The 25,245-nt window shown below is 35.7% G+C and overlaps 1 protein-coding gene across 5 annotated transcripts in view; it reads right to left on the reverse strand.

Moving 5' to 3' along the window:
* ARHGAP39 (Rho GTPase activating protein 39) overlaps positions 1-25,245 on the reverse strand; it is a 426,284-nt gene that overhangs the window by 124,328 nt on the left and 276,711 nt on the right. The gene's annotated exons all lie outside the window — the stretch shown is intronic.

Raw genomic sequence — 25,245 nt, forward strand, 5'->3', positions numbered from 1 at the left:
TTTGATGGAAACTAATGATTCCAAAGGGCAGAGGTAAGAAGAGACACCAATCTAGATATGAGGTACTGTCCATACAAAGTGATGGAAACAGAAGATGGGATGCCATTCAAGAAAGACCAGTTTAGCTAGACTATCAAGTTTGTGAAAGAAAGTAACATATAATAAGCTTGCAAAAGTAGGCTGGAGTAAAGTTAGTGAAGGACTTTAAAAGTCAAAAAAAGAATTTATATTTGATCCTGGAAGCAATCAGGAGCCACTGAAACTTCTTAAGCAAGGGAATGTTATGGTTAGTCCTATACTTTAGGACAATCACTTTGGCAACAATATGCAGCTGGATTGAAAGAAGAAAAAAAACTTGAATCAGTGAAATAAATTAGGAAGCTATTCCAAAACTTCTTAAGAGAACTTAGGAGGACCCAAACTAAGGTGGCAGCTATGTGACATGGGAGAAAGAAGTAGATTAGAGATGTGTAGGCCAGTTAGATGTGGCATCTGATATAAATATGTAGAACTAATGAGAATAAGGAGTTAGGGATTATATAGATAGTATGTTAAAATGATGGTATTCTTAAAACAGATAGGAAAGTTAAGACTGGCATGTTTGAGGGAAAGAAAAATTAGTTATGTTTTGTAGATGCTGATTTTGAGAGGTGAGTAGGACATTCACCTGGAAGTATGAAACAGCAGTTGGAAATGCAAGACTAGAGCTTTGGAAAAAGACTAGGGTTATATATAGATATAGATAAGATACATATAGAGAGGTGCCACCTCTGTAGATAACCCATGATAGTTGATGAAGCATCTAGGTGACTCAGTGGATAAAACAGTAGGTATCATATTATGAAGATGAGTTCAAATACAACCATAGACACCTTAGAGACCTTGGATAAGACACTTAACCTCTGCTTGTCTCAGTTTCTTCAACTGTAAAATAAAGATAATAGTACTTACCTCTTAGAGTTGTTAGGATTAAATGAGTTAATACTTGTAAAAAGCTTAGCACAGAGCTTTGCATTTAATAGGGGCTACATAAATATTTGTTTTCCCCCTTCTAGCCCTGATAGGTAATTGAGAGAGAATAGAGAAAAAGACGAAAGCCCAACATAGAGTACTGAGGTCTAGTCACAGTTAAGGGATGGGATAATTTTTAGCAAAGATGGCAGAAAGGGAGAAGTCACACAATTGGTAAGATATCATAGAATAATGCCAAATATACCCAGAGTGATGAGAGCATACAGGATGAATGGCTAACACTGTTAAATACTGAAAAGAGATATTTAAAAAAGGTGAGGACTAAGAAAAAAAGTTATAGGACTTGGAAATTAAGAGAGATCATTAGGACTAGAAAAATGCAAATGGAAAAGGACAGCCCCAATAACAATGAAACTGAATGATGTTTAATTTTAACAACATCAATTTAAAAAACCCAACCATTGGCATATACCACAGACCAACTGGACAGAAAAAAGAAACAAATAAGTCCAGGAAACAAATCACAAGTATGGTAGAGAGGCATGATATAGGAGTGAAGGGGAACTTCAATAACCTAGACATCTGCTGAATCTATTTCTATGCCAAAAACAGAGCAGCTAAAAATTCCATTCTTTAAAAGATGGAGGAAATAACTTGGGGTAATTTTATTCCAGATATGCTTATCACCAACAAGGAGGAACTGATTGCTGGGGTGGAAATAATGGGAACTTTGGTAATTATTATGTTAGAAAATTTGTGATTTAGAAAAAGGAAGAAAAGTTAGCTGCAGCTCGGCAAGCATTTTAGATATTGGGAAAGCAAATTTCAAAGGATTCATAAAAGGATAGTTAGGATTATATAAAATTCTGAAGTCATAAAGAGGAACAATTCCAATGATAAAATTAATTACCTGAAGAAACCAAAGTAGATGCTCGGAAAACTCACTAATTTTTTAAATGAAAGGCAAGTTATATAAACATGAGAAACCATCCCAAAGTAAGAGAAGTATTAAAGTTCATGAAGGAGCTTAGGTTGGTGAGAAAATGTAGTTTTAAAAACCAGGGAAAAGATGAAGATCCAAGAAAGGTCAGGATTGTTGCTTAGGCTACAGAGAATGATCACAACTTTTGAAAAGGCAGAACAGTTCAACTAAGACTTTGCTTCTGTTTTTTAAAGCACATACAGTGATCTTTGGATTGCAACAAGTAGGACAAAAATTATTACTTTTTCCTTTTTAAAAAAATATTTCATTTTTCCAATTACATGTAATATTTTTTAACATATATTTCCTGAAATTATGAGATCCAAATTAACTTCTTCCCTCCCTTCGGTACTCCCTTGCAGAGATGGAAAGCAACATGATTTGGGTTATGCTTGTATTATCATGTAAAACTTCTATGTTGGTCATTGTTATAAGAAAATACTCATATAAAACCAAAACTCCCAAATAAAAACACAAACTGTTCTTACCCTGGAGGCAGATAGCATTCTTTGTCATAAATCATTCTGAACTGTAGGACAAAAATTATTAATAAAGATTTCATGTGCAAGAGAAATTATAAGAGAAGAGAAACTAGTTGTCCTACATGAATTTTAGTCAAAGCCCATATGATTTAAAAAAAAAATTTTCCCCCTTTTTTGTCACAGCCCATATGAACTGAAAGAATGGGCAAATGGGATTGGTAAGCCATCATCACTGATTTGTTTACTTTCCAAACAACATAAACCGGTGAGCTTGACTTTGATTCCCTGGCAAATTTTTAGGATGCATTATTAAGGGATAATAAACATTTAGGAAAAAAAAGGTTATTCCAAAGAATGAATTTGGCTTAAACAATGCGTGACCATGGATGAACCATTTCACTACTTCATGCCTCAGTTTCCTTATTTGCAAAATGCAGGAGTTAGACTATCTAGCTTTTAAGATTTTTTTCCAGGTCTAAATCTGTGATCCTATAAATCAGGGATCCCCAAACTTTTTACACAGGGGCCCAGTTCACTGTCCCTCAGAGCACTGGAGTGCTGGACTACTAAAAAAACAATGAACAAATAAATCCCTATGCACACTGCACATATCTTATTTTAAAATTAAAAAAAAAAAAACAAAAACAAAAAAACAAAAAGGGAACAAATACAATATTTAAAATAAAGAACAAACTGGCAACATAATGGACCTTATAATAGGGTCCATTATGTTGTGCATCTAGGAGAGTATGAGGGCCATTGTACTACTGTGTTTCCCTGAAAATGAGACACTCTCTTATATTAATTTGACCCCCGAAATCAAGGGGTGTCTTATAAAACACCCAGTGGCAGTGGTGGGCTTCTCACAGTAGAGGCCCACCCCTGATGTCACAGGACAGATCATCGCTATCAGATGCCTGTATACAGTACTGGAGGCGGTGCTGGGTCTGTGACACTGTATACCACTGTTTGGGATAGCAGAGGCTACAGCACTGGCTGTGATGGGCCTGTCATACCTTGCACAGACCCATCACTGCCACCACTATACCGAGCAGCATTATACACAGTGCGGAATCCCTTCCCCCAGATCACCGCTCACCATGCTGACGTCTTCCATTGTGCAGTCACATAATCCTTTGTGCAGTGTCTCATTCTTGTTCAGTTACTCTCAGAACAAGGTGCTATGCAAAGGATTATGTCAACAGAAGTAGTACTATATATGAGCGATGCTTTGATTTGTGGTGCCATCGCATACAGTACTCCAGCAGTACAGGATGTAAATGATGTGCTCCTCTCACTGACCACCAGTGAAAGAGGTGCCCCTTCCGGAAGTGCGGTGGGAGCCAGATAAATGGCCTCAGGGGGCCTTATGTGGTCTTTGGGCCAAAGTTTGGGGACCCCTGCTATAAATGAACAGTCCTGCAAGATTAGCATTATTCTTTTTCTTGACACAGGAAAAATGGTGCAAAATAGACAGAGAGGCTTAGAGTCAGGAAAACTAGAGTTCAGTTTGGGTCAAATGCTTACTAGTCATTTTACCTGTTTGTCTTAAGTTTCCTACATGGTAAAATGGGGATAATAACATTGCTATTTTCCAGGGTTGCTGTAAAAATCACATATGATAATATTTGTAAAGCACTTAGCACAGGACTCTATAGAATTCTTATTATTCCCTCCTTCCCTCCCAAAAGCTCTCTGCAAATCTTAAAATACTATTGATGCTTATCATTCCCCAGAGTTACAAGATTGAGGAATGCTAAAGTTAGGGGCTGACAAACTGTAGTCTGTAGTTCATTGCTTGTTTCTGTATGGTCTGTGAAAAAACATTGCCTACATTCCTGGCCCTACAAAAATAGAAGGTGCTAGATTTGGCCCTTAAACCATAGTTTGAGACCCCTGCTACAGATTACTTGTTTGCCTAGATTTCAGTATAAAGTATTTAACAAAGACCATTATGTATTCCTGTAAAAAATGGAGTCATGTTGGCTGGAAGCCACTACAGAACAAGTACCTGAAATCTACACAGTTTAAACAGGTTGCTAGGTGGCTTAATAAGAGTGCTGGGCCTGGAGTAGGAGACTTATATTTCTGAATTCAATTCTGACCTCAGACACTTACTATCTTTGGGATTCTAAAAAAAGTCACTTTACCCTGTTTGCCTCAGTCTCCTCATCTATAAAATGAGCTGAAGAAGAAAATGACAAACTACTTCAGAAGAAAATCCCAAATGGGGTCAAGAAGAGTCAGGCACAACTGAACAACAACAAAAAACTTAAAAAGTGTTTGTTGTCAACTTGAAAGGATATCTCCAGTGTAATTTTCTAGGGATATTTTTTAATGACTTGGATAGCAAGTTTATTAACTGTGCAAATGACACAGAAACCTGGGAGAAACTTTAGGTAACTAGCTCAGAATTCTAGGCTACAACATGGAACTAAATCAAATGAAATGGAATTTTAAAGAGATAAATAAAAAAGTATTTTATTTGGGTTCAAAATATCAAGTTGGTTTGCTAACAGATCCTCTGAAAAAAATAGTTGAGGGTTTTAGTGAACACCAAGTCAAAAAGTACATTATGAGAGCTGAGAACAATAAGAAGATGAAAGTTCTCTTATAACTCTACCATGGTTAAACCACATTTGGAGTATATAGTGTCCATTTCTTAGTAATGAATGGGCTGTTTTCAGAGGTTCCTTTACTTGATGAGCTCTTGAAACAAAGGCTGTGCGAATCCCTGTTGCATATGCTATAGACGATAATTTTTTTCAGGTATAGAGTGAACTGCATAGTGACTGGTGTCCCGCTCAATCCTGAAATTTTGTGATGCACAGTACAGGCTTGGTAATTGACTTCATCTGATACTCAGGAATTAGCTTAATTAATAGAAGAGATTCCCTTTTAGAGAACTGGTGATAAGATGGTTAATTTTACTGGTCATAGAAATGTATAATGTTCTTTATTAAGGCATGGAGGGGTTGTGATCAGCATTCAAGGAAGAAAGCACTACATAGGACTATTTACATTTGTACTTATCTCCACATTAGAATTTAAGGTCCTTGAAAGTTTAAATTGGGAACAGAGATTATTTCACTCTTTGTATTTGTATCTTGGTGCTTAGAAAGTGAAACATAGTATTAATTACCGATTGATATAAGAATGAAGACATGGATACTTGAAGAAATGAAGTATATTATTTTTTGAATCAGAGATTCTCTAGTCTATTCCAAAATGAGTCCCAGGAATAATTGATTCTATCACAGTATGAAGTCCAGGTTCAAATACCATTTAATAGAGATGTGGTGGTCTTAAAAATATGAATATAATTTAAATGTTTATCAAACATTTAGCAAGCATGAAATGTTCTAAGTGCTCAAGGAAGATGGAGAAAGATAAAAATCTAAGTTATTAACTAATAGTAATAGCTTTCATTTCTATAGCCTTTCAAGGTTTTCAAAGTGCTTTCCACACAAGTTTTATCCTCATTTTACTGATGAAGAAACTGAAGTCCAGAGAGAATAAGTGAATTGGTTAGCCACAGTGCCTAAGTCAGATCTAAAATTCATACCCTTTCAGTCCTATACCAGAATTCTTTCTATTGTATCACACCACCTCTATCTTCTCTAAGAGAGAACAAAAGCCTTCACTCTTCTTAAGGCAGTCAGTAGTCCATCTTTCTCTATTTGATTGAGCCTCTCAGAGAACAGAAATCATAATCATCTTCTTGATAAGAATTCCACTAACTTTATTAGAATATTTTCCCACAGAACTCCAATTCTGGGCAAGCTGGAGCAGCAAAACTTCCTGGGGGTTTAGGTGAGCAGTTCTGTCAAAGATTCAAGAGAATCTGTGTGGGGCAAAGTCTGCTGAAGGCTGGAATTTGCAAGCATGTCTTTTCTGAATACCACCTCCCCTCAAAAATCCTGGCAGGCTCTTGTTGACTTGACAAGTAGATCTATATAGATGTGGATGGCTAATTGCTTTCCTGAAGAGCAAACTGCCTATTTTTATGAGTACTTCTAAATTTGGCTGGTCACACTATTTTTAAAAAACCCTTATCTTCTGCCTTGGTATCGATACTTAGCACTGATTCCAAGTATCCAATTCCAAGGCAGAAGAACAGTAAGGGCTAAGCAACTGAGGTTAAGTTAGGACTTCCAGTCTCTAGACCTGGCTCTCTATTCACTAAAACACTTAGCTGTCCCTGGTCCCAATATATATTTGTTGGGGGCAGCTAAGTGGATCAGTGGATAGAACACTGGTCTTAGCGTCAGGAAGATCTAAATTAAAATCTGGTCCCAGATACTTACTAGGTGCCTGGTACTGGAAAAGTCACTTAACTCCTATTTGCCTCAGTTCCTCATCAGTAAAATTGGGAGCACACTGGTGAAGAAAATGGCAAACTACTCTAGAATCTTTGTCAAGAAAATATCATAAGCAATCAATAGATTGATATTCTATGATATTCTATTCATAGATATCAAGTCTATGAGGTCATGTAGAGTAGAACATGACTAAATGACAAGATAATGACAAACTGTATCTGTCACAACTCCAGTCAAACTGAAATGATCATGCAACCTGGAAAATAAGAATGTCCAAACTAAAAGACAAAATTGGATAGCTCTACTTAGCAAATATTTCTTTGTATCAATCAGAAATCTAACTCAATTCAAGACTATAATTATTAAGCATTTACACTGTGCTAGAAAGACAGAATAGTAGAGTGGTCAGAGATAGCCTTCAAGTCAAGAAGACCTGGATTCAAGTTCTGCCTCCAACATACACTGCATGACCCTGGATACAAGTCATTAAATCTCTAGATATCTAAGATCATAAAATGCAGAGGAGTAGAGGAAGTTTCCTTACTCCAAAATTTCCTAGGTCACTGAAATCATAGACCCAGTTCTTAGTCTCTGTTGTCTTACTGCTAGGTACTGGGGATACAAAGCCCCCAAACCCTCCTTGCCTCCAAGGAGCTTATATTCTATTGGAGAAGTATGCCACTATCTCATGCACCCTTAAAAGAAATCCTCACTTGATTCAACCTTTGCTAGTTATCATTCTACCTCTCTTCTTCTTGGCTAAACTTGAGAAAATCATCTATAATTAATGGTTCTATTTCCCTCTCATTCTCTTCTAAATTCTGCAGCCTGGCTTTGAAACTCATTATTTATATGAAATTACTTTCTCCAAAGTTAACCAGTGATCTTTTAATAGTCAAATTTAATAGCTTTTCTTCAATATTCATTCTTCTTGATATCTCTGAAGCCTTTGATACTGTCAATCCCCATTCTTCTCTTTTCTTCTCGCTGTTTTCCTAACATTGTCTTCTCCTATTTCTCTTACTACCTGTTTGACAATTCTGTATCAGTCTTCGTTGCTGAATCTTGTTCTATCATGGCTACTAATTATGAGTGTGGGGGGCAGCTGGGTAGCTCAGTGGATTGAGAGCGAGTCCTAGAGACGGGAGGTCCTAGGTTCAAATGTGACCTCAGACACTTCCCAGCTGTGTGACCCTGGACAAGTCACTTGACCCCCATTGCCTAGCCCTTACCACTCTTCTGCCTTGGAGCCAATACACAGTATTGATTCCAAGACGGAAGGTAAGGGTTTCTAAAAACAAATAAATAAATAAATTTTAAAAAATTATGAGTGTGCCCTTCAAAGTTCTGGTTCTTGGGTTTCATTATTTCTTGCATGGGAATATTTTTGGTTTTAAAAACAAATTCTGTTTAGTTATCTCATTTTGTTCTTTTAATTAGAATACACTTGTAAATTATCTTCTGCTTGGCCCTAGTTTTTCTTTAGGAGTTCATTTATGGCTTGTTACATGTCTATTTCTGAAACTTGATTATTTAAGTTCTTTATTTCATGCTCTGTTAATCTGGGTAATAAATAAAACTGGCAAATTAGATGGATGAATATTTTTACTTTTAAAAGTATTCTTGTGTAAATATTCATCCGTCTAATTTATCAGTTGGGTTGGCATATAAATGGAAAAAAGACTTTCTAATAATTTTTTTTATTTCCTCTCATTTGTTTGAGTTCTCCTTTTCCATTTTTGATACTGGCAATTTGATTTTCCTGACATGTGAAAAAAAAAAAAAACAGACCAGCTAACAAATGATCTATTTTGTTAGTTTAAACAAAATAGCTGGTAGTTGCATTTATAAAATACATGGTTCTTTTGCTTTTAAATTTGTTATTTCTTTTCTGATTTTCAGAATTCCCATCTGATGTTTAGATGTTTTCCACCCTGCCCTTTATGGTATAATGAATAGTGGACTAAACTTGGAGTTGTTAGGAAGATGTGGGGTTGAATCTTGCCTTAAGATACTTTCTCTGTGACTGTGAACAAGACACTTAACCTCTTTGAGTCTCTGTTTCCTTATCCACAAAAAGAAGGGGTTGCACTCAGTGACATTAAAGGAATCTTCCAGTTCTAAACCTGTTGTATTGTTTTTCTAGATTTTTAGTTGCATACCCAATTCACTGCTCTATACTTTTTCTCTTCTATTGATGGAAGTACTTAGAGACAGAATTTTTACTCTTAAATGCTTTGGCCACCTCCTAAAAGTTTTAGTTTGTAATTTCATTACCATAATTTTCTTTGTTGAAATTATCTATTTTATTTTTATGATTTGCTCTTTGGTTCACTAATTCATTAGGACTGAACAGTTTAGTTTCTTTCTGCCAATGGACCTTTGTTAAATATATTTTTATTCTATTGTGGAAATTGATGTTTAATATTTTGGCTTTTCTGCAATTTTTGTAAAGGTTCCATAAACAACAGAGAAATATGCATAATTTGGGTGAATCAATAGAATAGACAAGGGGTAAATGACCTCAGCAAGCTAGTGATCAATAAACCCAAAGACCCCAATTTTTGGGACAAGAATTCATTATCTGACAAAAACTACTGGGAAAATTGGAAAACAGTATGGGAAAAATTAGGTTTAGATCAATATCTTAGATTCAATTCCAAGATAAATTCAAAATGGGTAAATGATTTAAATATGAAGAGTGAAATCATAAATAAAGTGAACATAGAATAGCAAACCTGTCAGATCTATGGGAAAGGAAGGAATTTAACACCAAGCAAGAGATAGAGAACATTACAAAATATAAAATGAATGACTTTGATTATATCAAATTAAAAAAGTTTTTCACAAACAAAACCAATGCAACCAAAACTAGAAGGCAAACAACAAACTGGGAGAACATTTTTATAATAAAACTCTCTGACAAAGGTTTTATTTCCCAAATATATATAAGGAACTAAGTCAAATTTACAAAAAAAAAAAAAATCAAGTCATTCCCCAATCAACAAATGGTTCAGGGACATGAACAGGCAGTTTTCACACATTGAAATCAAAACTATTAATAAGCACATTAAAAAAACTGCTAATCTAAATTCTTCCTGATTAGAGAAATGCAAATTAAAACAACTATGAGGTACCACCTTACACCTAGCAGACTAGCCAATATGGCAGCAAAGGAAAGTGATAAATGTTGGAAGGGATGTGGCAAAATTGGGACACTAATACACTGCTGGTAGAGTTGTGAATTGGTCCAACCATTCTGGAGGGCAATTTGGTACTATGCACAAAGGGCTTTAAAAAAATTCTCACCCTTTGACCCAGCCATACCTCTGCTGGGGTTGTACCCCCAAAAGATAATAAGGAAAATGACTTATACAAAAATATTTATAGTCTCGCTCTTTGTAGTGGCAAAAAATTGGAAAATGAGGGGGATGCCCTTCAATTGGGGAATAGCTAAACAAATTGTGGTATCTGATGGTAATGGAATACTATTGTGATGAAAGAAATAATGAACTGGAGGAATTCCATGTGAACTGGAAAGACCTCCAGAAATTGATGCAGAGCAAAAGGAGCAGAACCAAGAGAACAATGTATACATAGACTGATACATTATGGCACAATTGAATGTAATAGACTTTTCTACTAGTAGCAATGCAATGTCCCAGGACAAGCCAGAGGAACTTATGAGAAAGAATGCTAGCCACGTCCAGAGAGAGAACTGTAGGACCAGAAACACCGAAGAAAAACATATGATTGATCACATAGTTCTATATGGATATGATTAGGGTTTTGATGTTAAAAGATCACAATAAAGCCATAATAGTTTTGGAGATCTTAATGTACGTCTTTCAGACTTCTACAACTTCAACAAAAAGATAAATAAGAAAAGTTAAGAGCTACAATAAAATTTTGGAAATATAGACATGACAGATCTCTTATGATTACTGAAGGAGAATAGGATGAATTATGCATATTTAAAATGTTTTTAATTTAGAATATTTTTCCATGGTTACATGATTCAAGATCTCCCCCACCCTCTTTTCTCTCCCTTTCCGAAGCTGACAAGCAGTTCCACTAGGTTGGTTATACATGTATTATGGTTCAAAACCTATTTATTGTTTATTCTCCTCTATAATGATTTGAATTTTTATAATTTAATATTTTATTATATTCATATATCATACTTTATTCTTCTATTCCCTAATTAGATGGGTATCATCTTTCTTACTCCCAATTGATTAAGAACATTTAAAAAATGCTACTCTAAATGTTTTGGCCTACAGGGGACCTTTCTCTTTGAAGTAAATGCATAGCAATGGAATTGCTGTGTCAAAGGATATGATCAGTTTAGTTTTCAGTGCTCTTTCTATTAAACTTCTGGCTTTTTAAAAAAAGGCCTTTAAAGTTTACAAAATACTTTTACTGCTCTAGTATTATTAGACTTGTACTTCAATGCATCTTAGACTTCTATGGAAATATTCTCTTCAATTTTAAGTGAGCTTAAATGGAAAGGAATGGATTAATTTAATTCAAGTAATCATTACATATAGTACTGTAGGAAAGAATCTCAGAAGAAATGAAGTGGAAGAAATGATAATCAAAAGAGTGAGAAAAACAATACTGGGGTATAATCTCCAAAAACAAAGAATGGTATCTGTTCAAATCCAAGGCAAACTGTTGAACATCACAGTAATGTCTATGCTTCAACTAATGTAAAGAGACCAAAATTTCTCAGTTCTATGAAAAACTACATCATCTTCTAGAAATAACACCAAATGTCCATTTTCAATCAAAGATTAAAATATTAAAGTAGGAAATAAAAAATTAACTGGACTAGCAGGCAAGTTTGGCCTTGCAATATAAAATGAAGCAAGAAACAGTCTAATAGAATTTTGTCAAGATAACTCTCTGGCCAAAGCAAACATTCTCTTTTTCAATAACCCAAAAGGTGATTCTACACATGGCCATCATAAGATGGTCAATATAGAAATTGCACTTATCACATACTGTGCAACCAAAGGTGGAGAAGCTGTGTATAATCAGTTAAAACAAGACCTAGAGCTGGTTGTGGCTCATATCATGCGCTTCGTATTGCAAAAATTAAACTTAAATTGAAGAAAGTTGGGAAAACCATCAAACTACATAGGTATGACCTAAATAATGTTCATTATAAAAATGAAGTGGAGGTGATGAGTAAAGGATTACATCTGGTGGACAGAGTTCCTGAATTTACAGAATATACAGAAGTTCATAATATTGTAAAGGAGACAGCAACAAATGTTCCAAAGAAAAAGAAGAGCAAGAAAGCAAAATGACTGTCTGATGAAGTTTCATAAACAGCCAAGGAAAGAAGAAAGCAAAAGGTAAATGATGAAGGGAAAGATATTCCCAAGTTCATGCAGAATTTGAGAGAACAGCAAGAGAAGATAAGGCTTTCTTAAATGAGCAACACAAAGAAATAGAATGGGAAAGATGAGAGAGCTCCTCAAGAAAAGTTACCCAAGGAATATTTTTAAAATAAGTTTACTTATTTAATTAATTTAGAATATTTTCCCATGGTTGCATGGTTTATGTTCTTTCCTTTCCCTCCTCCCACCCTCTTCCCATAGCCAACAAGCAATTCCACTGGGTTTTACATGTGTCATTGATCAAGACCTATTTCCATATTATTAATATTTGCAATGGGGAGATCATTTAAAGTCTACATTCCCAATCATATCTCCATTGAACCATGTGATCAAGCAGTTGTTTTTCTTCTGTGTTTCTACTCCCACAGTTCTTTCTTATAAGTCCCTCAGAATTGTTCTGGGTCATTGCTGCTGGTAGAGAAGTCCATTATATTTGATTGTACCACAGGGTATCCGTCTCGGCGTATAATGTTGTCCACCCAGAGAATATTTCATGCAAAACTGATAAAATACGAAAACAGTAGGGGCTTAACAAGTAGAAGAGATTAAGAAGAGGTTAAGAATATATATGGAAGAACTATACAAAAAAATCTTAACACCATGATGGGGTAAGTATTGATCTAGAGTCAAATATCCTGGAGAATACAGTTAAAGGGGCTTTACGGAACACTGCTAAAAATAAGGCTTGTGATTGTGATGGAATTCTAGTTGAGCTATTTAAAATCCTAAAAGATTATGCACTCAATAAAAAAAAAAGTATTACACTCATATGTCAGCAAATTTGTAAAACTCAACAGTGGCCACTGGATTGTAAAATATCAGTTTACATCCCAAATCTAAAAAAGGGAAGTGCAAGTTACTGAACAATTGTGCTAATCTCACACACCAATAGGATTATGCTTAAGATTCTGCAAGCTAGGCTTTACTGCAGTGCAGGCAAAGGAACTAAAGACCAAATTGCCAACACTGAAGAAAGCAAAGCATTCCAGAAAAAAAAAATCTATTTCTGCTTCATTATGGTAAAGTCTTTGACTGTATGGATCACAACAAAATGTGGCAAGACCTCAAAAAGATGGGAGTACCAGATCATCTTCTCCTAAGTACCTGTATGTGGATCAAGAAGGAACACTTAGAACTGAACACAGAACGACTAATAATTGGCTTAAGATTGGGAAAAGAGTATGACAAAGCTATATATTGTTACCATATCTATTTAGTATGTCATGTGAAATGCCAGGCTAAATGAAACAAAAGCTGGAATAAGGTTGCCAGGAGAAATTTAAATAATCTCAGATATGCAGATGATAGCACTCTGATGACAGAAAGTGAAGAAGAACAAAGAAGGTTTTTGATGAGGGTGGAGGAGGAGAGCTGGCTTAAAGTTTAACATTACACAAACACATGTACCAACAACAACAACAACAACAACAAAAACCCCTTAAAAACTAAGATCATGATCTCATCAGTTCCTGGCAAAAAGAGGGAGATGAAATGGATGAAATGTCAGATTTTATATTCTTAGGCTCAAAGATAACTGCAGACGACTGTAGTGATGAAATCAAAAGATGTTTACTCCTTGGAAGGAAAGGAATGACAAATCTAAATAGCAAATTAAAAAATAGAGACATAACTTTGCTGACAAAGGTTCATACAGTCAAAACTATGGCTTTTCCAATAGTAATGAACGGACTATTAAAGTTGGATCATAAGGAAAGATAACACTGGAGAATCAACACTTTTGAACTATAGTCCTGGAGAAGATTTTTGAGAGTGTCAGACTGCAAAGAGATCAAATGAATTAATACTTAAAGAAATTATTTGAGATTATTCATTAGAAGAACAAATACTGAAGCCAAAGCTTAAATACTCTGGCCACATAATGAAAAGAAAAGACTCACTTGAAAAGAACCTGATGTTATAGGAAAAGACTGTTGGCATAAGGAAAAGGGGACAGAATGAGATGGTCAGTGCCATGGAAACAATACAGAGTGCAGGAAACAATGTGGGATAAAAAAGCCTCATATACTATAGCGTCACAAAGAGTCAGATACAACTGAATGAACAACCAACCACCTTCACTGGAACAATTTGTTCATACCTTTCTAATCTTGTCTACATTTTTCTACAGATTCTTTAGAGAGGAACTACATAGGATGAAGGGGATCATCTTCCAGGTTGTTGTTGTTGTTGTTTTTAAACATGTTATGGGTAACACAGTAGCACTTGGACTGTCCATCTGTTATTTTTTGCTTTCAACAAATGACTGGTTCACTTTCTTCTCCAATTATATATTTTTTGGATAACATTTCAAATCTTGCAAGATTTCCAATAAGCTTCAACCTACTTACATCTCCCATTCATTTATTAATTGCCTTTTGAGTCACTTTCAACTATGATGATTCAGGAATCATGATGATTCACAACCACATAGCATTACCAGGGAAACACTGATATTACAAAAAAATTAAATGAAACAGTAGAATCCAAACATTAACTGAGAAACATTTCATTTCTTTTGATCACTAGCATTCAAGAAAAGCAGATTTAACTATATAGGAAGGGGAGGCAGCAGGTGAAAACGTATATATATTCTGGACAGACATTAAAATTTTTAAATTTTATTTAATTTGATTATAATTTAATTTGTGTTTTACATTAAATCATTTAAAAAGTTTTTTTCTTTTTTTTATCTTCATATAAAAAGGTATTACTCCTTAATCTGAATTGAATCCTCCTTTACAAAAACACACAAAACTAATCAATACAATGATCACATCTAACTGTATATACCACATTTCATAACTATACCACCATCACTCCCCTAAATCTTTATTGATAAGAAAGAGAAGTGTTTCATAATCATTTCTCTGGGACTGAGATTGCTCACTACAATTAACCTGTCTGGATATTTCCAAGGTGACTGGTTTTGGCATTTTCTCAGATATGACTCACTTTAAAAATACATACCCATATTGAGGAAAAGACATCTATACCACTTCCACTGTATGATTTGTAACAAGGGTCTCTATTTGGCACACAATTAAGACAAAGAGAAGGTCAGAGGAGCAGAGAAGGGAAAGAATTTAAAGATGTCTGTGTCTACAAGTGAGAAAGAAGCGTCTTCATGTAGAATTAATTGAGCTGTCCAGGACAAAGAAAAAGCAGGGAGTAGGGTTTGGTTAAAAATGAAGTGGCAGCAGAAAAATACTGGTTGGATAAAGTTCTTCACACTAGATAACTGGTGTTACAATAAATACAAAATCAGGAAGCTGTGGTCTGAAGAAGTTCCTGAGAGAGGGAATAACCAGTTTTATGTAAGATCTAATCATGCTATCTGTAATTCAGGAAAAGCCTGAAAAATATTCTTGTCAGTTTTAAAAGCAGAATAGTATAGTGATTCAACCAGAGAAACCTTCATTCAAAACTCATCTCATGTACTTGATCTTGGGCAAGTTATTTCCCCTCTCTGGGGCTCAGTTTCCTCATTTGTAAAACAAGGGAGCTGGACTTTTATGGTTATTTCCCTCTAAATCAATGATCCTATACCTTGTTATAACTACTATCAGAGTTCACAACTTTATGATTCCTTGAAGTAGTTCAAACCAATCATGGTGAGAGTTTAGCTGTTTATCTGAGGTATCTAGGAGGTTTCAGGAATAAAGCACTGGACCTAGAAGTGAGGAAGACCTGAGTTCAAATTCAACCTCAGATACTTATTGGTTGCACGAACTTGGCAAAGTTACTTGACCTATCTGCCTCTGTTTATTTGTAAAATGAGGATAACAACAGCAAGCTATGTCAGCATCTACAGGGGACCATTCCTCCAATTGTGAAGTGACTACTTTAGTTATTCCACAATGGATCATAGCATTATACCATGTTTTGTTTTTTTTCTCAGCTGTTGTAATTTATGAACTATTCATTTAAAAAACAACTTCTTTGGGGTGGCCAAGATAGTAGAATGATAGGAATGAATAGATTCAAATACCTTTCCAAAAAACTACTCTACATATCTAGATTGAATTCTAATCGAGAAATCCAGAAAAAGTTAGAGCAAGTGACTTATCCAGCCTTGCTTAATGTTAGACAGACAGGGTGGTGAACCTTGGAGATGGCTAGGAACATACTATATAAGCAAGTCAGGCCCAGGAAAAGGCTGTGTGCCAAGGCAAAATTAAATCTTAAGACTCATACCAAAGCATTCCTGGACCCATACCAGGGTATTGTGCAGGGAATGGGTACCAACTGGGAGCTCTGTCCCCCACTGCCCTATTTTAAGTAATAGACCCTGGGTGGATGGAAAAGAGAACATGAATACTATTCCCAAGTAGGGAGGCCCTGGGTAGTGTATAATTGGAAATCTTGTGCCTTTGAACTACATTTCCCAGGAGCCCACTGACTTCCTGTCCTTATGTGTTGACACAGACAGGAGAATAAACAGGGTGGTCTTCTGTGGCTACCTCTCTTTACTTCCTGTTGGCCACTGTGGTGGAGTGGGCTGTTTGAACATGGTTTTATTTTGTTACCTTTTTATTTTGTTACTTCTTGTGACTATTAATAAATCTTATAAAATATAAATTTGAAATTGTTGTATATAAATTTTAATTTTTACAGTAGTGTACTAGGAAAAAAATCAAAAGTCAGAGGCAGCAACTACACCACTATGGTTCAGACCTAAGAAGCTGTATAGGGTCACATTTCCAACATCTAGCCCAGCTTACAGAGGAATAATCAAGGTAGGAACTCCAGACCAAAAGGGAACTGTTAATTCTCCCACTTGACAGAGCTTTCCAGTTGGCCGATAGGGGGTGAGTCCAAAAGCAGTTTACTCATGTTCAGACCCAAACCCAAGTCAGGAATGTGCAGAGTTTCAGACCAGAGGACATCAATTAGACTTTGCCCTAGACCAGATCACTCTAGAACACTGAAAGCTTATAGATCCTTGCCTTTTCCTGAGATCCTGGAATAAAATAATATTCAATATCCCGAGAAAGCAGAAATGGTATTACTCTGGACTTTTCCTCCAGCAGTGCTACAGAACTCAAAAGAGAAGGTCTCTAAAACATCTATAAGAAAGCCTCAGAGAAAAACAGAACCTAGGGGGAAAATTCAATTTTTAGAATTGGAATTTCTGGAAAAGATCTAGAAGAGATGAAGAAATAATAGCTTATATTTAAAAAAAATTTTATAAATGAAATGAGAGTACTTGAGTAAAAAATTGGAAAAGGAATGAGACTACTTGGTCCAATAGGTACAAAACCTTATCCAAGCAACAAACTTTTTGAAAATTAGATTGGACCAAACAGAAGTCAATTACTTCATGGGACAGTAAGAAATATTAAAACAAAGTCAAAGGTCTGAAATAAATTGAAGAAAAATTACTGATTAAAACTGAAGAAAACTTAAGATCTCATAGTATAAAAAACTGACATGGAAAACAGATTGAGAAGAAAAAATTTAAGGATCACTGGACTATCTGAACTCCATGTTTTAAAAAGAGTCATTCTATTTCAAGGAATCTTAAAAGAAAGCTGTCCGTATATCCTAGAACCAGAGTGCAAAGTAGAAATAGAAAGAATCCATTGCTCACCTCTTGAAAGAAACTCCAAATGAAAACAACATAGCCAAAATTTAGAGTTTCCTGTCAAAGAAAAACCACCATGAATGGCCAGAAATAAAAGATTCCAATACCAAAGAGCCGCAGTAGTCAGGATCATGCAAGATTTAGCAGTCACTACTTTAAAGAAGCAGAGAACATGAAATATGATATTCTATAAAGCAAAGAATATGGGTTTATAACCAAGAATAACCTACTCTGCAAAACGAGTATGTTGCTACAGGAGTAAAAAATGAACTTTTAATATAATAGAGGAATTCCAGTCATTCCTAGTAAAAAAGACTGGAGTTATAAAACTTGGATTTTCAAACACAGGAATGAAGAAAAATATAAAAAAGTAAACATAAATGAACACTGATAAAGGACTAAGTAAGAATAAACTGCATACATTCAAATATGGAGAGAGAATATAAGTATCTTCTTGCAACTTTAGTATCATCAGGCATTATAGAGGAAGTCCAATTACACAAGGCCCAGGAGTTGTTTTATTATATGTCTTAAGAGAAGAATGGAAAGAGAGGAAGAACAATGCACTAGTGGGGTAGAGGTGAAAGGAGAAAGTAAGGCCAGGGAAAATTATCTCACACAACCAGGGTGTATAAATAGACATCTATACAAAGAAAGAGGAGGGAGAGGGGGGAACAGTAGCTGTCCCTAGAACCTCTCTCTCTTATCTAAACTGGCTAAAAGACAGAAGGCTACATACACACAGAGCTGGGTACAGAAATACATTTCACTCAAAAGGGAAATAGGAAGAAAAGGGGAAAAGGTAGCAGAGGGAATTAAAAGGAAAGCAGAGTAAAGGAAGGAATGATCCTAAGCAAAATAAACTCTAAGGATAAAAGGTAAGATGTGATAAGGATCAAGATAAGAAATTATCTCAACAAAGTTCTCTAAGAAACAGGAAAGAAATATCACTTTCAATTCATTGACCGCTTATTAATCTCCAAGGTGCCAAAGAATTAGAATCTGAGTGGGTACTCATAAAACTGGTTATGAATAAACAAGTTATTGTATATAAATGTGATGGAATACTATTGTGTAGATCTCTTATCAGTGTAATGACCAATCATGATTCCAGAGAACTGATGATGAAACATGCTATCCACCTCATAAATGAGAAGTGAAGAACTCAGAATGCAGAGACAAATTTTTTATGGTTTTGACCAATGTGGAAACTTTTTTGGACTAATCATACATGTTTGTTATAATTAATTTTTCTTGCATTCTCAATTGGGGTGTAAGGGTAAGAAGTTAGGTTTTGGCTGATTAAAACAAATAAAATATTTATTAAAAATTGAAAAAAGTCTTCTCTAGTAGAAAATAATAATTTTCATTTCTTAAGCGTGCTCTGTTAAGGTAAATTCCTTGCCTTTAACTTCAGTTTACATACTATCTATTTTCATATCACACTGTAAAAGTCTTGTAAGCAGGTTCTGTTTTTGATATCATTTGTATTTTTACAAACAGTGCCTTGCAAGAACAGGTGCTGCTTAAATGTTTGCTAAATGAACACTATGCCCTTCAACTATACCACCACAGATGAAACCAGAAACCACTTAGTCAAGAAAACCAGTAGTTTCCAAAGTCTCTTCTTATTTCTAGGGTACCTCTGCTTGAGAACAGAGGAGAGATTTTAAAAATCTGGTTCAATGTTTGAGATAGGAAATGGGGTTTGATATTTATTAAGAAGGTGGCTTGATGTAGTTCAAAGAGCACTGGATTTATCAACCAGCTATTATTTATTAAGTTATCTACTATGTTCCAGGCAGTCAACCTGGAATCTTATCTTGGCTTGGCTATTCAATGGCTAACTTCATCATCTGTAAAATAAAAGACAAAACCTCTGTTCATCTTTCCTCCAAAGACTATAAGATGATTGACTCAATTAAACTCATTGAGTATTTTGATGCTATGCAAAGAACTGTATCAGATACTGGAGATTCTGTACAAAGAAAAAAAATGAAAAACAGCTCCTGTCCACAAGGAGCTTACATTTTATTAGGGGGAGGGAGGGGAAGAGACATACAAAATTCATATAGATAAACTGAGGAATGAGAAAGCACTAGGAATTAGGGAGATTGGGAAAGACTTCTAGGAGGTGGTACACAAAGTGAACTTTCCTTTTTTTAAAGTTACCTTTTGTCTTAGAATTAATACTGTGTATTGGTTCTAAGGCAGAAGAGTGGTATGGGCTAGGTAATGGGGGTTAAGTGATTTGTTCAAGGTCACACAGCTAGGAAGTATCTGAGACCAGATTACAAGGTAAACTTTCAATAAAAAGAAATATTCAAAAATGTTGAAATGAGATAGACTTCTACAAAGGTAGATGATGGAATGTAAAAGTTGGAGTACATAATAATGGTCAGTTTGAATAAAAGATAGAATATATGATTGCAAATAAGTTGTAATAAGCCAGGCAAAGTAGGAAGAGCTAATTTGGGCAGAGATTTAAATGCCAGGACATAGAATTTATATTTTACCTGGTTATGAAGATCAAATCAGATAATATTTGTAAAAAGCAATAGCACAGTGCCTGGCATATAGTAGGTACTCTATAAATGCTTATACACTTCTCTTTGAGACAATAGGAACCACTGAAGTCTTGGGTAAGGGACTGATGCACTGTCATACCTGTGAGTGGAGTGCAGGTGGAGGATAAAGGTTAACAGACTTCAAAAGCCATAAAGCATTACATAAGTGTAAGCTATTACTATTATGATACTGAGATACACAGAAATATGTGAAGTACTTCTGCTAGCAACACTTGAAGGAAGAAAATGCAAAAGATGAGAAATTGTCTTTGGATGTAAAGATAGAATTTCATAGCTACCTTTGGGAGCAAAAAAAAAAAAGAATAATTAGGCATGGCTTATGGTGTGCAGAAAGTACAATCTGATAGATAAAATAGATAAAAACTACTCAACTCTTCTCTAAGTTAGCTGTCACATCATTTGGAGGTGCTCAAGCAGAGCCTGGAGATCTATAGAAGTGTCAATGACCTGGATGAAGGCACAGAGGACATGCTCATCAAATCTGCATTGGGACAAAACTGGGGAGGAAAGCTAATACAGTAAATATAACTAGAATCTAAAAAAGCAGCGACATCCTAGAATAATGGACTAAAATTACTGAACTGCAAAAGTGAAAATGTAAAATATGGTACTTGTGTTTAAATTTAAAAAATAAACTGAACAGGGTAAAGAAGAGATGATGCATGAATAATGGTTCATGTGAAAAAGATCTTGAGATTTTAGTGACCTCTAAATTTAGGATAATTCAATAATGTAACATGGATAGAAACAGTAGGTAGACAGATTTTGTCCTCACGAGGAGGAACTTACTAACAATTAAGGGTTACCTTAAAGAGAAATGGACTGCCTTAGTAGAGCTTTAAGCAGAAGCTAGGTAAACTATATATTTTTTAAAATTTCCTTTCTTTTTTTTTTAAATTAAATTTATCTATTTTAAAGTATTTTTCTAAGGTTAACATGATTCATGTTTTCCCCCTACCCTCTCCCAGAGTTGACAAGCAATTCCACTGGGTTATACATATATTATAACTTAATACCTATTTCCATATTATTCATTTTTATAATAATCTTTTGAAACTAAAACTAAAAAACAAAACTACTTTTTAGGGTTGTTATAAGGGGGATTCCTGTTCCAGTATAGGCTAGATGAAATGATTTCCATCTCTGAGAAGAAAAATTTTAGTAGTGTTAGAAGCTGTCTCTAGTCCTATCCTGCTCAAAATTTAAACAATGATGTCTACAAAGACACAATAGTGTAGTAGAAAAAGTTAGATTGGGTTTTCATCCCGACTAACTTATTAAACATGTGTCTGTGGGAGAATCTCTTCACCTCAATGAATCCATTTTCTAATAAGTAACTTGGGGACAATAATCCTTGTATTCTCTATATTGGAAGGTCATTGTAAGAAAAACACTTAAAAAAAACCCTTACCTTCTGTTTTGGAATCAATACTATGTATTGGTTCTAAGGCAGAAGAGAGGTAAGGGCTAGGGTAATGGGGATTAAGTGATTTACCAGGGGGTCACACATCTAGGAAGCATCTGAGGCCACATTTGAACATAGGACCTCCCATCTCTAGGCCTGGCGCTCAATACACTGAGCCACCCAGCTGCCCAATTTTATAAGTCTTAAAGCATTTTAGAAACATGAGTTATTATAAGGGAATATATAAAACATACTACATGAGTTATTATTAGAGGACAGAATTTGGGAAGTATAGTTAATTCACTGAATGACAGAATTAAGAATCAAAATATCAATTATTTTCAGGGAGTGGAAAAATAGGCAAAACCCCAAAAGATAACATAAGGTAGATGTAAATGTAATGTGATGCCTTCAGGTCAAAAAACTACATAAGTACAGGATGGGGGCGATTTATCTTGCCTCATCATAGCTACAGACACAGGCCAGAAAATATCTTTGTTTCTGAAAAAAGCCAATCTGGGCAGACAAGAAGCAAATAAATGTAAAGGTGGAAAGATAGCACAACATAAAAAAATGTCTGTAACCTCTGAGTAAAGATTTGAGTTTCGTTTCTCTCCTCAGAAATTTACTAGTTGTGTGACCCTGAGCCTGTTTTCTCCTCTGTAAAATTGAGACAATAGTACCTACACAGCCTAACTCAAAGGATTGCTGTGAGAAGAGTATTATAGTGATATGAGCTATTATTATAAGTGGTTGCCTGTGAATTTCAAAACTACTCCACCCTGTTCAGACCATTCTTTGGAGGATGGGATTTAGCTATTTCCTGATCAATGACAATGAAGATACTTGGAGTAACAGAGTCAGGTCTTGGAAACTGCAGTCTCCACCCTACTCAGGTAGAGATTAGGAAGGGCTGCAGCAAAACTCAAGATTTAATTATTTGAGAATATGGCCCTCAACAGACATGTGCAAAAAAGGACAGACCTCTGGGTGGTCCTAGGTCAAGCTAGAGCCACCATTGGGACTTATGAGGCACAGAAAGTGAGATAGGGAACAGCCTCTGGGATTCGAGCACTTCCTGGGGACAGAGCGAGACGGGAGTTTGTGCTAGGAGCTTGAGCAGGGAGGAGGCCCGCAGACAGCTTCCCTTGAGATCGATCATGTGAGTCAAGGACTGATTCTTCTCTACCTTGGCCCCTTTGGGCCTAATCTCCCTCTGCCTTGGCCAGAGGTTGAGTAACCCCTTTCCCTTTTCTCCTCTCTCCTCTCCCTTTCCCTTTCTTACTCCCATTGTGATTAAACCAACACAAACTCCATTCTGACTTGTGTGTTTCATTTTTAGGAATTTCATAAGTAAACTCCTTGGCGGCCATTGTTCAATATTATAACAATCTTTAAAGGTGATATTTTCACCATTACATGCCTCATTTAATATATTGTTGCTTTTTTTCACAACATAAGTAAGTCTATGGTACAGATAAGAGACTCAAGCAATCATCTATTGAGTTAATGGTATAGCCTACAGCATGCTTCAAAACACTTTAGATTATGGAGAAACTGATACATATCAGGAGTTACCAGGGCAGCTGGGAGGCTCATTGGATAAAGAGCTAGGTCTGGAGATAGGAGGTCCTGGGTTCAAATTTGAAAAATTAGGCACTTCCTAGCTATGTGACCCTAGGCAATTCCCTTAACCGTAACTGCCTAGACCTTACCTTTCTTTTGCCTTGGAACTGATATTTGGTATCAATTCTAAGACAGAGCTTAAGGGTATTTTTTGTTTGTTTTATATTTTAGAGTAAGCAATATGGTAAGAACTGAAACTAAAAGATGGGCTAAGAGAAGGATGGGCTAAAAAAAAAATCTCAGGATTTTTAGCCTTAAAAATAAAAGACTTAGAGCTGCATTGGTGTGAATTCTAATACTATTATTCCACCTTACTCAGAACATACTTTAGAATATCTGATTTAGCTATTTCCTGATCAATAACAATAGACATACTTGGACTAAGAGAATCAGGTCTTGGGAACTCTACATTTCTTAATCCTCCTTAGTTTAACAAGATTAGGAAGGTCTGCACCAAACTCAAGGATTAAGTATCTGAGAAAAATGGCCTTCAACAGACACATGCAGAAAAAGCGGACAGACCCCTTGGCGGTCCTAAGTTAAGTTAAGCTATCATTGGTAAAGATGAGATGCAGGAAAGTGACATAAAATTGTCTATATAAGGCACATCACTGGTTCTCTTCGCCCTCTTTCCCTGGAGAGGCGACTCTGGCTGGCAGCATGCTAGGCGTTCCAACATCTTGGAGTATTGGCAGTTATTTGTCTGGGTTTGGCGGTGAGTTTGCCCTTGAACTGATTCAGGTACAGGCATCTTGGCTGAGCCCTTTTGGAGGTCAGGCTAATTCCTTCCTCCTTCACACTCAAAATCTTACTTTCTAGATCTCCTAATCCCCCCCCCTCCCGATATTAGCCCTTTCCTTCTTCCTTCTTCTTAATCTCTTCCACTATATCAATTAAATCACCATAAAGTTTTCAGCTGACTTGGGTATTTTATTATTTGGGATTTTCCCTGGTGACCAAATTAAATTTAGATTTTAAGTCACAATGCTAAAATTAACTTTACATTGGTAAACCAATGCACACTATGCTGGAGGGGACTGCTTCCCTCCCCCTCTCCACTCATGCCTGAGGACATTTTTCACATCACCCATCCTTCTGCCCAGCAGGCCAATGTGAGCACTTGCTCCCTCTCCTGTCTGGGGTAAGTGGGTAGCTCACATGTGGCACGAGGGTGCAGTTTGGGCACTCATTCTCTAAAAGGTTCACCATCACTGGCTTAGGGTGAATGTGATTGCTGTTTATCTAAAGAACTGTCAAGTAGAAGAAGGCTAACCCTGGTTTTGCAAAGCTGGAAATAATGGGTGAAAGTTTCAGACATGTAGATTTCATCTAAAAGAAAAGAAAATCTTCCCAATAATTAGAGATGTCCCCACATAGAAAGGCAACAGCAGTCAGCAATAGTGATGACTTTGCCACAAAAAGTTGTTCAGTGAAGGTTGTTTGGTTCAATAGCAATTTATCTGTGATGTGAATTATGATAGACAACAAAAAAGTAATCATCTCTGGCACCTATGCTTCAGCGGCTAAGAGTACAATGACCCACTGGAATTAGAAGGTATCCTTGATCAGGTGGGTAAAGAGGAAACTATGAGAGATGAGAAAGAAATGTTTCAATTATATTAATTGGAAGGCTGTTCTGTTCCAGCCTAGGAAGAACAAGGGTAAACTATTTTTGTAATTATAAACAGATATGTCATTTAGACTTATCGAGTTTTAGTTTCTTTTAAAATAATAATAATTTTTTATTTTTTATAGATTATATGTCAATATAATTTTTAAATATTTATTTTCTGATATTTTGCAATCCATGTTCTCTCTCCCTCCTATCTCTCTCCAATCCCCAAGAAGGAAGATAATATAATATAGTTGTATATAT

The sequence above is a fragment of the Monodelphis domestica genome, chromosome 3, assembly GCF_027887165.1.
Source record: "Monodelphis domestica isolate mMonDom1 chromosome 3, mMonDom1.pri, whole genome shotgun sequence".
Lineage (NCBI taxonomy): Eukaryota > Metazoa > Chordata > Mammalia > Didelphimorphia > Didelphidae > Monodelphis > Monodelphis domestica.